This window comes from Castor canadensis, chromosome 18 (assembly GCF_047511655.1).
Source record: "Castor canadensis chromosome 18, mCasCan1.hap1v2, whole genome shotgun sequence".
Lineage (NCBI taxonomy): Eukaryota > Metazoa > Chordata > Mammalia > Rodentia > Castoridae > Castor > Castor canadensis.
Window position 1 is genome coordinate 6,190,181 of NC_133403.1, and position 11,333 is coordinate 6,201,513.

The 11,333-nt window shown below is 37.4% G+C and overlaps 1 long non-coding RNA gene across 1 annotated transcript; it reads left to right on the plus strand.

The window, feature by feature from the left end:
- Positions 1 to 4,107: 4,107 nt before the first annotated feature.
- LOC141418779 (uncharacterized) lies at positions 4,108 to 4,537 on the plus strand. The gene is made up of 2 exons (XR_012443413.1): positions 4,108 to 4,323; positions 4,438 to 4,537. It is a non-coding gene; the product is annotated as an uncharacterized lncRNA (long non-coding RNA).
- The last annotated feature ends 6,796 nt before the right edge of the window (positions 4,538 to 11,333 follow it).

Genomic DNA, 11,333 nt, shown 5'->3' on the forward strand with positions numbered 1-11,333 from the left:
ATTAGAGGGCACATATTGATGAATTTCAATATATTCACATTTCCCAAATCTTGCTTAGGTTATTAAGAAAATGGACATATTATCTGCTTACAAATTTCCTCCTACCATTTCATACTTTTCCACCCCCTACTCTTTTTACCCCTCCACCTTCCCAGAGCAGTGCTGATCTGCTCTCTGTTACTGTAGGTATGCTGTCCTTTCTGAAAAGATTAAAAAAATGGGTGTATACAATGTTGCCTTTTGTCTATGTTCTTTTTTCAAGAATAATTATTTTGAGAGTAACTCGTATTTTTGCGTGTGTCAGTACTTTGATATGTTTTGCTGAGTAGTACTCCTTTGTATAGGTGTACCAAAATTTTTCATTCACTTGATAGGTATTTGTACTATAATTTTCATTTACTGAAAATAAAGCTGCATTAAATATTCTTGTATGAAACTTTGTATGAACTTTCAAAGGAATAAAAGTGGTGGATCATATTCTAAGTATATGTTTAAATTTTAAATAAAGTGCCAAACTGTTTTCTGAAGTATTTTTCCACAAGCAATGCAGAAGAGTTCTACACTTTTCCCACAGTTAGTGTGGTCAGACTTTTAAATTTTAACTCGTGAACAGAAAGGCAGTGCTAATCCCTTTGGTTCTGAATTTTCTTTTATCTGATGATTCATTATAATGGGCAACTTTTCATGTACTAAGCTGAGGTCTATAGGTCTTCCTTCATGAAATCTATTCAAATTGTTTTCCTATGTTTATGATTTTTCTAAAACAATTAACTTAACAGTTTTTATGTAGTATAGAAAGAGTTTCATTCAGATATAGAATCACAAATATTTTTACCCAAATATGTGCCTTACCGTTTCATTCTCAAAACAAAATCTTTCATTACGTGGAAGTTTTTAATATTTATGAAACATGATTTATTACTTTTCTTTTTGGATCTTGTTCATGATGTGTGTAAGGTATGTTATCTTTGCTGAATCCAAGTGCAAAGACATTTGTCCCGTAGAAATTTCTTAGTTTTATATTTTACACTTTTGTCCTTGAGTTAAATTTTATGTGGTACGTTTTAGGGATTTTAGTTCAAGTCTTTTGTATGGCTCTGTGTGCACCTATGCATATACTACACGCATCCAGAATATTTCCCAAATAACCTCCATACTCCTTTGCACCTTTCTTATATATCACTTGTCCCTCTATGTGTGGCTCTATAGGATCTGTACTCTGTTCCGCTGACCTTTTATGTCTGACTCCTGATTTTGATAATTTCTCCTTCTGGCTCCTTTTCAGTTGTTCATGCAAACTGGCTCCAGCAGTGTTCCCTCACCATTTAATGCATTTGCATTGACATATGCATTTTATAATCAGTACACCCCTGGTTCAAAATAGGATTACTCCTATAAAACACTTTCAAATTTATAAAACAGTACAATGTAGCCAAATAAATCCAAACAATTTCATTGTATTCTGTCCCAAAAAATGTGTTAGGGCATGTGGAGTTTGTAGACAGGTGGAAGAAAACATAAAACATTATTAGAGGGCAATGGGAGCAAAAGAGAAAATAAAACGAAATACTCAAGCACTAAATGTTAAAAGAAATTAATGTATTTATCTAACAGTTTCCAAATTACATTGAATATATTGCTATAAAAGTACAAAAATTTAAGTAATATTTCAAAATGCTTTTATTTACCAAATGCACTGAGATATATGGTAAAATACAGAAATATTTTCCATAACCAACTTGTCTATTATTTTTCATCAGTACAAAGAGTTTTCTATACATTACTCCATGTCTCACACATATTAGAGTGAATGAAATGGAATTTTCCTCAAAAAGACAAAAATACACGTGCCAACTTGTCAATAACATTTCAAATGTCCTGACTCATTTTTTGTGTTGGCATTGCAAGACAGTTCTTATTATGATTTGACTTTTATAGAAATGTTGATAACTTCAGTGAAATCCCAGAAAGAACCATATGGACACCTGAAAGTATAAGTGGAAATATGATAAAAGCAATGAATACCTTGATAATTGAGGTCAATTTCAATTTTATGCCCTCAATTTTAGTCTGAGGAAAAGACTTCTTTGATGAAAGAAGTTCTTTTCATAAACAGTTTTCTGCTTTTAATGCATTATGTCTTTGAATTTATAGATAATAATTGACCATATTTGATAGGGCCATCTTAGAGGGTGGTACAATACAATGGGAGACATACCAATTATTTGGGGACCTTGAAGTTTAATTAAATACAAAGACATTTATTGTTTTCAAGGCTGTGTAATTTAGCCTTATTTCCTAAAAACAAATGGGAATATTCAGATGCTTGCGTTATTTAGAACAAATAAATACATACCCAGGGAGTTGTGAACATTTGTTGGTATGGGAGAAAAAAGAACTAAAAATACAGTGCTGTCGGTAGGACGTTTACAATTTATGTGGGGGGGGTGGCATTCACTGCCTTAAGAATGAGATTGATGAATGTAGCCCATGAGGTTCATCACACCCTCCATTTATCTTTAAATGTACAATAAAACAAAATAGTAAAAAGAGATTTCTTCTTGGTAGTTATTAATTGGTAGTGAAAATTAAGAAAAGAATCTCTAGGGTTTGACTAAATACTATCACCCTGGTGCTCCAGCTCTCTTTAGCACATAACTGTGAGTCCATCAACCTGGGCTCATATTATGCATTCTAAATACCTTTATTAACGTGAGTGAGAATTTATGTGAAGTATTAGTGAACATGAATATTAACAACACTGATGGTTTCTGAGATATTAAGAAAATATCACAATTTAAAATGACAGTTTTATTTCCTCTTGCATGTTTTTTGCATTAAATGAGAATTATTCACAAATATATATGGGGAACTACTAGAGATACAAAGAAACCCACTAGGTCATATGACTGAAGATTGAGGAGATGATCCAGGGCTCATGGTTGATAGTGTATAAAGGTTTCTCCCAATGTATAAAGGATTAAAATTAAGAAGAATTTCTGTCCCTGGAGACACTCAGACAGGCTCTGTTGAGATATTCCTGGAAATGGGTTCCTTAGCCTCTTCTCCCACATCCTCAAACACTGCAGTTACCTTCTTTTTTTCCTGTAGACCATTTTAAATCCTTGTTGACTCTTCTATTTTTAATTCACTATTATTCATTAAACCATTTTGAAATGATTAAATCCTTTCCTTAATCTCATATTTCTCATCTAGTCATCCTCCTCCTGTTGACTATTTATGCTGTACAATATTTCTATATTCAGATACGGGGTGACTGTCTCTAATCTGAAGAGGTGAGTGTCTATCCACTCACCCTGTGACAGCCTTTCTTTGACAATCCAAAAATCCAGAGGTGTTGGATCTGAGTACATGGTGTGGTAAACGACACATTCCATCCTGGAGGAAGCAAGAAGACAAAGGGAAGGGGGTCAAATGAGGAGTATAAGGAACCAGGGGCCTGACCTGAGATAGGAGTGAGGAACCGGGGAAAGCAGAAGAGAGTAGGCATGTTCAGCTCTCACTTAACTACATGGGAGACTCTGAATTAGGCCACCAGGGGGCAGCACAGAGCTAGATTTGGGGAAGATCATTGCTATGGTTTCCAGGGACTTTATGATCTCCCATACCTGCTTTTTCCTGAAACTCTTCTATGATGGTAGGGAGTGTCAAAAATCTGTTGTATTCCAAAATATCCTTTTCTGCAAAGTCCAACAAATGTACGCAGGTCTCAACCTCAAGCCCCTGACTAATTGTGGCTGTAGGGACCTGGTGACAGCATAGTGCAAGTAAGCCACCCTAATTAAGGGACTAGAGGATATGATGGAGAGGTGAAGTCCTGCTCTGCTTTTGATGTCTGTAAGGAGGAGTGGTTGGTCTTCCATATCATTCTAGGATCCTATCTCTAATCTCATACCACAATCAAGGAAGGGTTAGTATTAGAACATCATAGTATGGAACCACCATGAATGACACAAAGGGAAAGGCTGACACATGTCTGGGTTGGTTAAATTTTCTGGGAACTGTCATGGGTTCACTGTTCACTGACTCAGAAAAGTCATTCATAAATTGTCATCCCCTCAGGTAAGATCTGCTGTGTAAAGATGCCAAAATGTCTACAGTTCATGGCAGGTCAGAGTGGGGTGAGGAAAGACAGTTTTAGGAAAGAGATTTGCATGAAGGCCCCTCCTTCCTTTCAGGCAGGGGAGGGGATAAGAGTGGTATGGGGGAGTCAGAGTCAGTTCATAGGTCTCAGGATGCAGTGCTCTTTGGGTGTCTCCGGCATGGCTTGGCCTCTGGTTTTCCTCACTATCCTCAGTCAAGGTCAGACTTCAGGGAAGGGAGCATTGGGTTATCTGGGCTGATGCTATGTCTACTCCTCCTCAGACTCACATGGGCCCAGCAATGACTCACTAGAGTGTTTCTCCCTCTTTTCAGGTTCATGGGCTCAGTCAACCCTCACTCAGCCTCCCTCAGCTTCTGGATCTCTTGGCCAGACAGCTACCATTTCCTGTACTGGAACCAGCAATGATATTGGGAAGTACAATTATGTATCTTGGTACCAACAGCAGCCAGGATTAAAACCCAAACTCCTGATTTACAATGTGAATAGTCGTCCATCAGGGATTTCTGATCGTTTCTCTGGCTCTAAGTCTGGCAACACAGCCTCCCTGACCATCTCAGGGCTCCAGCCTGAGGATGAGGCTGATTATTACTGTGCTTCATATGCAGGAAGTAACAGTTTACACAGTCGTGAAAGTTCATGGGGAAGTTAACCCAAAACCTGCTGTGAACTCACAGCTTCCTTCCTGCTCTAAACTTGCTCTCTCAGCCTGTGCAGAGTGGTCTTATGGCATGTGACTTCGAAATTCATGTCTCTGAAGAAAGGCTGCACATGAGTTGGATGCTCACAAAACAAAACCAAAGCACATTGCTACAGGAACTACACCAGCTCAGCCTCTGTTTCCTAACAATGCCATGTTTCTGTGCTGTGCTGGGGAGGTCAGTGTGGGCACAGCTGTAAAAGCAAGACTGTGTTCACTATCCATACCCCCTTAGGTGATGCATATTATCTGGTCACTTGGAGTCAGAATGTTCTTGCTCTCAGTCTCCTCCAACATCATAGGGGATGTAGATATGCAGTTGGAACAGCCAGTAGACAGGCTGAGGGTGGGCAGAAGAGACATTAAAGGAGTCCAGTATTGAGGGTCAACAGACATCCAAGTGTCAATTTTTACACTGAAAACAACCTCAGTCCACAATGACCTGGGCTGTAGTGGCCCCTGACTGAGGGTCACATTAAACCATGTTCCCTCAGGACAATAACAAGAATATGAACTCTCTGTGAATCTACCTGAAAAATTCATGGGGATCCTGGATATAGGTATCAGTCTGCACATCTTCTGATGGGCTTTGAGTCCATGGGGAAACTATTCTGAGGTCCTGGTGCTCTAGATGGGATCTCAGTGTGAAAGGCAGGACTCCCAGGGCTCATTCCCCAGGGCGTCTCCACCATCCTGTGGCCTCCCACTGACTTTCAAGACTGGTACTACAACTTGAGTTCATGGCTCCAAAAAGTTCTCTTACTTTTTACAAAAGTAGGTGACTGATTATGACACTCTTGTAGTAACAGAAGTATCAAACTCTGCAGAGTCCAATATAAATGTAATTGAAAGTGAATTTGGCATCTCAAATTGTCATCTAACCATGTTTAAGTGAAAATGATAGAATTAAGTTACATAATAAATTATATTTCATTCAATGTTCTGTAACATAATCAATCCAATAATGTAGTCCATATTTAAAACTGTAACTAAATATATTACTTTTATATGAAGTCTTTGGTATATAGTGTGTACTTCACTCCAACAGCACACCTTTATCTGAGCCACAAAAACCAAGGGCTCAGCAGCTACCTGTGACTCTTGGTGGTCATATTGCACAGAATAGATCTAGAGGGAAGATGTTTCACTTTGTGTCATTGCTCCTATGGTACAGGCTTTTAACCATGTGGGGATATAAAATAGTTCATGATAAAATGTCTGAAGAAACTAGGAATAGAAAGATCATACTTCAACATAATAAAGGCAATAAATGACAAAAATATCAATAACAAAATGAAGAATTGAGACAAATTTTGAAAGCACTTCTTTAAAATCAAGATTGAGAAAAATGTGTCTATTGTCTCCACTCTAATTTTGTATAGTATTGCAATTCCTAGATAGAGCACTAAGCAAGATGATGAAATAAAGAAATACAAATACAAAACTAAAAATATCCTTATTTGCAGATGTTATGAATCTCTGTTAAGAGACCCTAAATAACATACCAGAAAACTCTCTGAATTCTTAAGTACTTTCATCGAAGCAACAGAATGCTAAACTCCCATAAATAACAAGGCACTCTCTTTGTAAATGGCAATAGTAAGCCTGCAGAGAAACAAATCAACTTTCCAATTTACAGTATCTACAAAAATATGTTGGAAAAACCAAAACAATTAAGTGAAAGACCTGTACAATGAAAAGTATAAAAATTCAAGAATGAAATTGATGAAAATTCTATGAGAGTCAAAGACTTAATCATGAATTGGTGAAATTAATATTGTGAAGATAACTATATTCCTAAACCTGACCTACACATTCAATGTAAGCCCTATGAAAATTCCAATGACATATTTCATAGAAATTTAAATAACACCCCTAAAATTAAGAGGGAATCTCTTAAAAATCTGGAATAGCCAAAGATGTGAGGCTCTGAAAACATTTCGTGGATGGAAAAGGCATACAGATGCCTCATATATACAAGGATTTGACTGCTGGTAAAATCTGAAACTAACTACTTCCAAATGGAAATGTGTGTCATTTTTTTCCTGAGAATGACAAAATAAAATTCAGTACAGAAAACCAAGGAAGCACAAATAACTACTATTACAAATGTATTAATCAATTCCTAGAGTGTCTCATAATACAATGTACAAAATACTCAGCATGTAATTTAACTTTTTCAAAATTTTATTTCCAATAATTGTGTATTGATAATATGAGGTTGTTTCATTATACAAAATCCACAAAAGCATTCAGTGTATTTTGAAGAAGTTCACCCATTTCATGACAATTTTAAATATAACAAAATCAAGAAAGAGGAAAGAAAATCCAGAGACAGAAATTTTTGAAATACCAATCTAATTGATGAGCTATTTTAGTTACTCTTGAAAATAGGGTGATTCAAGGGAAGCCTCACAAATAAACTCATATAGTTACAGACATCTGATTTTGTGACAAAGAAACCAAAAACATGGTTTATAAGATAGCCTTTATAATATATGTCTAAGTGAAAAATGTATATTCACATAAAAAAATGAAACTAGACCCCATCGCTCATTCTGTACAAAAGTCAATTCAATATGCATCAAATACTTTAATGTAAGACCCAAATTTTTGAAACTGCTATAGGAGAACATTAGAAAAACACTTGAGGTATAGGTAGACACAATGACTATGAATAGGCCCTCAGTTGCTCAGGAAAAAAAGAGCAAGAACTGACAGATGTGATTACATCATATTAAAAAGCCTTTGAACATCAGAGAAACAATGACAAAAAGAAGATACATGCCACACATTGGGAGAAAATGTTTGCAAGTTATCCATTGGCAAAGGAAAAAATTTAGAATATATGAAGTGCTCAGAAATTAAATGCCAAAAGAATGAGTAATTTAATCAATAACAGACAAATGAAATGTACAGACAGTTCTCCGAAGATAAAGTACAAACTTTAATAACTATACGAAGAAATGTTCAACATCATAAACATAAGTCAAAATGACACTGAGAGTCCATTTAATCCTAGTCAGAATGTCTACCATCAAGAAAGCTAACAACCACAAATGGTGGCACAGATGCAGGGAAATAGGGACACTTACACTTTGTTGGCAGGAAAATAAATAGAGCAGCCACTAAGGATATCAGTATGAAGTTTCCTCAAGAAACTAAACATGAAACTTCTCTATGATATTGTTATATTACTCTTCAGAATATATCTGAAGGATTGTAAGGTAATTAACAGTCAAGACAACTGAATAGCCATGTTTATTGCAGCACTGTTCACAGTAGCCAAGCAATGGAATCAGTCTAGGTGCCTCTAACTGGTGAATGAATAAAGGAAACATGGTATATACGCAGAATGGAATAGTTCTCTGCCATAAAGAAAATGAAATTATATCATTTGCACTAAAATGGAGGAACTGGATATTAATAATGAGTTATATAAGCCAAGCAAATAAAAAATTAATAGCACATGATTTTCTATATGTGGAATCCAAACTACTACTACTAGTACTACTAAAAATTATAATAATAACAATGAAACAAACTAAAGATGGAGAGAATTGGGAGGTGATCAATAACAGCTTAGAGGGCTTAGTTTTTTCAAAGTCCCTTATAGGCGTGTATGACATTATCACAATGATTTTTAAAGTTTTATAATTATTCATACTAATACAAATGTCAAAAAGTAGAAACCACAAAAATAAGCAAATGGTAATCACAGAATGGAAAAATAATGAAATTTAAACAAATTTCTGGAGAAGGAAACAAAATTTTTCAGTGAATTTGAATACCTTTAGAGCAGATATTTAACACCAGGAAGTAAAAATAGATATCAAAGCATAGCAGAGGGTGTTGTGGTTTTTCTCAGTGTTTGCAGGGACTGAACCAGAATCTCATGGCTCACACATGAACTGGCCTGACATAATGGGTTAGGCAGGTGCTTCCTCCCATGGGGAAACTCAGAGTTCAAAACAACCCAGCTTCCCTGCTGGTGGAGCTGCTCCTCAGACCAAGAACCCCAAATCCATTGGTTCTATTGGTGTTGGATAAGAGTCTACAAAATAACGACATATCTTCTACCAAGAAACTAAGGAGGAGGAAAAAGGACCATGCTACAGTCCAGGTGCAGTTGTGAGGCCAGTTAATCTTTGGAATGTCCACACCAAGACCTAGACACTTCCCCAACCTTCTTCATGCCTCAGTATCTGCTCTGGTTCATGAAGATTTCAGAAACCATAATTTGCAGTGATCTCCTGTCCTCTTTCCTCATTCCCAAAGTGCTTGTTTCTTTCCCCAGTCAAGTTCTCAGGCTGTGGTGACCCTCTTGTTTTCACTGACCCTGTACACAGTCAGTCATATCTGTGGCTGCTGTTTATAGAAGTCACCAGTGGTTACTTTGAATGCTGGTTACAGCAGAAGCCTAACCAAGCACTCAGTTCACCAATGTTAACACAAATAACAGACACTCATGAACATTAGTTATGTTCCTAGTCTCTCTACTCATGGCCAAAGCTGCCCTGTCTCTCTCAAAGTCCTTCCCTGAGGACAAAGTTGAGTGCTACTGAGTGCTAGATTACTGTGGTGCTCAGACATTAACTGGCATTTGACTGAACCAGAAAACAAGCATGATCAATGCTAGCTTGGGCAAAAAGTTAGTAATTCCCCTTCTCAGTAAACAATCTGTGCATGGGAGTATACACCTGTAATCTCAGCTATACAGGAGTCATAGGAAGGAGGATCATTGCCCAGCATAAATCCAGGCAAAAAATACAGGACTGTGTCTGAAAGATAACTAAAGCAAAAAGGGCTTTAAGTAGTAGAGTGACTGTATATTAAGTGTGTGGCAATGAGTTCAAACCCTGGTGTTTCTTCCCACATGAGGAGATGAGATGTCAACATGGGGTGTAGACCACCTGACAATATGGGTTACTGAGTCTCAGGCCTGTTCCTGCCCCCAAATAGACATAACCTAACAGTGATATCTGTGCGCCTGCCTGATCTCATCATCTGTGGATCACAGCTGTGAATATGAATTCCCTTGGTATCCTATGATATCTATATCTAGTAGGACCTGGAAATGAACTTGTTTTCAAAAGGTTTGTGATTCTTTACTGCTGGGGACACAGATTTATACCAAAGTCCCACGATCAATTGAGATTCTATTTGAGGGTGGATACACAAGGATTCTCCTCACATGGACAATTCCCCTATTATCATTGTGTCCACAGACATGAGTTTCTACACAGCAGGGTGACTGGCACACCTATGTTACATGTTACACAGACAGACTTCTCTGGAATCCACACCTGAGGTAAAATTTACTAACATTTGAATTGTGCATTATCCACAACATTGAAGCAGGATGTCTACTAAAACAGAGTGGCCCTTATAAGCTTTTAGCTTCTTTCTTCATGGTAGGACTTTTAAGAAATTATTATATTTGTTATTTGGCAGAAGATGGCTCAGATTGCTCCAATAAAAGAAAATCATAAGTATTGGAGCTTATGGGGAGGAATGAAACTTCTTATGATTTCTTTCTCAATCCCTAGAATACATATTTCCTCCATAGCATTCAGTATAATTTCCACTCAATTCACATCTGATACAATGACAATGACAAGTTGCAGCCCTGAAATGTTCTCTTGCATGTTCAGATGGGCCAAGCTCCAATGAATTACATTGTGACAGTGAAGAGAGTTAACATAGCTGGAGGATAAAATGTACTTGCACTCTGTTTTCTGTTCCACATAAATGCACGGTTTCTGAGTGTCCTAGAGCTTCCACATCACTGGTGTATACTGGTACCTGCAGCCATGTTATTCTCCTAGAGGACATTCCACAGGTGGTACAGAAATAGACATTGAGGCAACTTCCCATCTGGATACATTGAAATCGGCTTCTACTTTCCAGGATTCATTGAACTGATATAAGTTCTAGATTCATAAATTTCATTCACTTACGAAGCAATTTCAACTACAAGTCCTTCAGAAATTTAAATGTGGCAGTAGTATACACAATTCCCCATTCCAAAGTGTAGTACTTTTGACTTACTTACATTGATGGAGCAGAGATTATGGAAGAGGAAAATTTGTCATCTGCTGTAGGTCAGGTAGGGAATTGTTTATTGTTTCAAAGTTCTACATGCTGTGGTACAAACACTGGACTGTGCCCTTGCAGCCTGAAAGCACCACTGACGACATAAAGAGCGGGCCTGGTTGAACACAATGCAATTTAAAACAAAGGCAACAGCCACAGTCTGCTGACTCCGACTTGTGCAGTGCCCTATTGAGCCAGGAACATTCCTTGGGATGTCATCACGTGGTGGCCTCTAGGTGAAGAATTTGACTCCGTTGTAGAAAGCGAAGTTGAGTTTTGTATTGGGCAACATCACTCAAGGATCCTTCTTCACTTCTGCTCGTTTAGCACCATCATGACCTTCTATGGCTGCCTAACCACTGATTCAAGGATGTGGACACACCTCTATTTCTTTGCATAGGTCAACTCCTTACT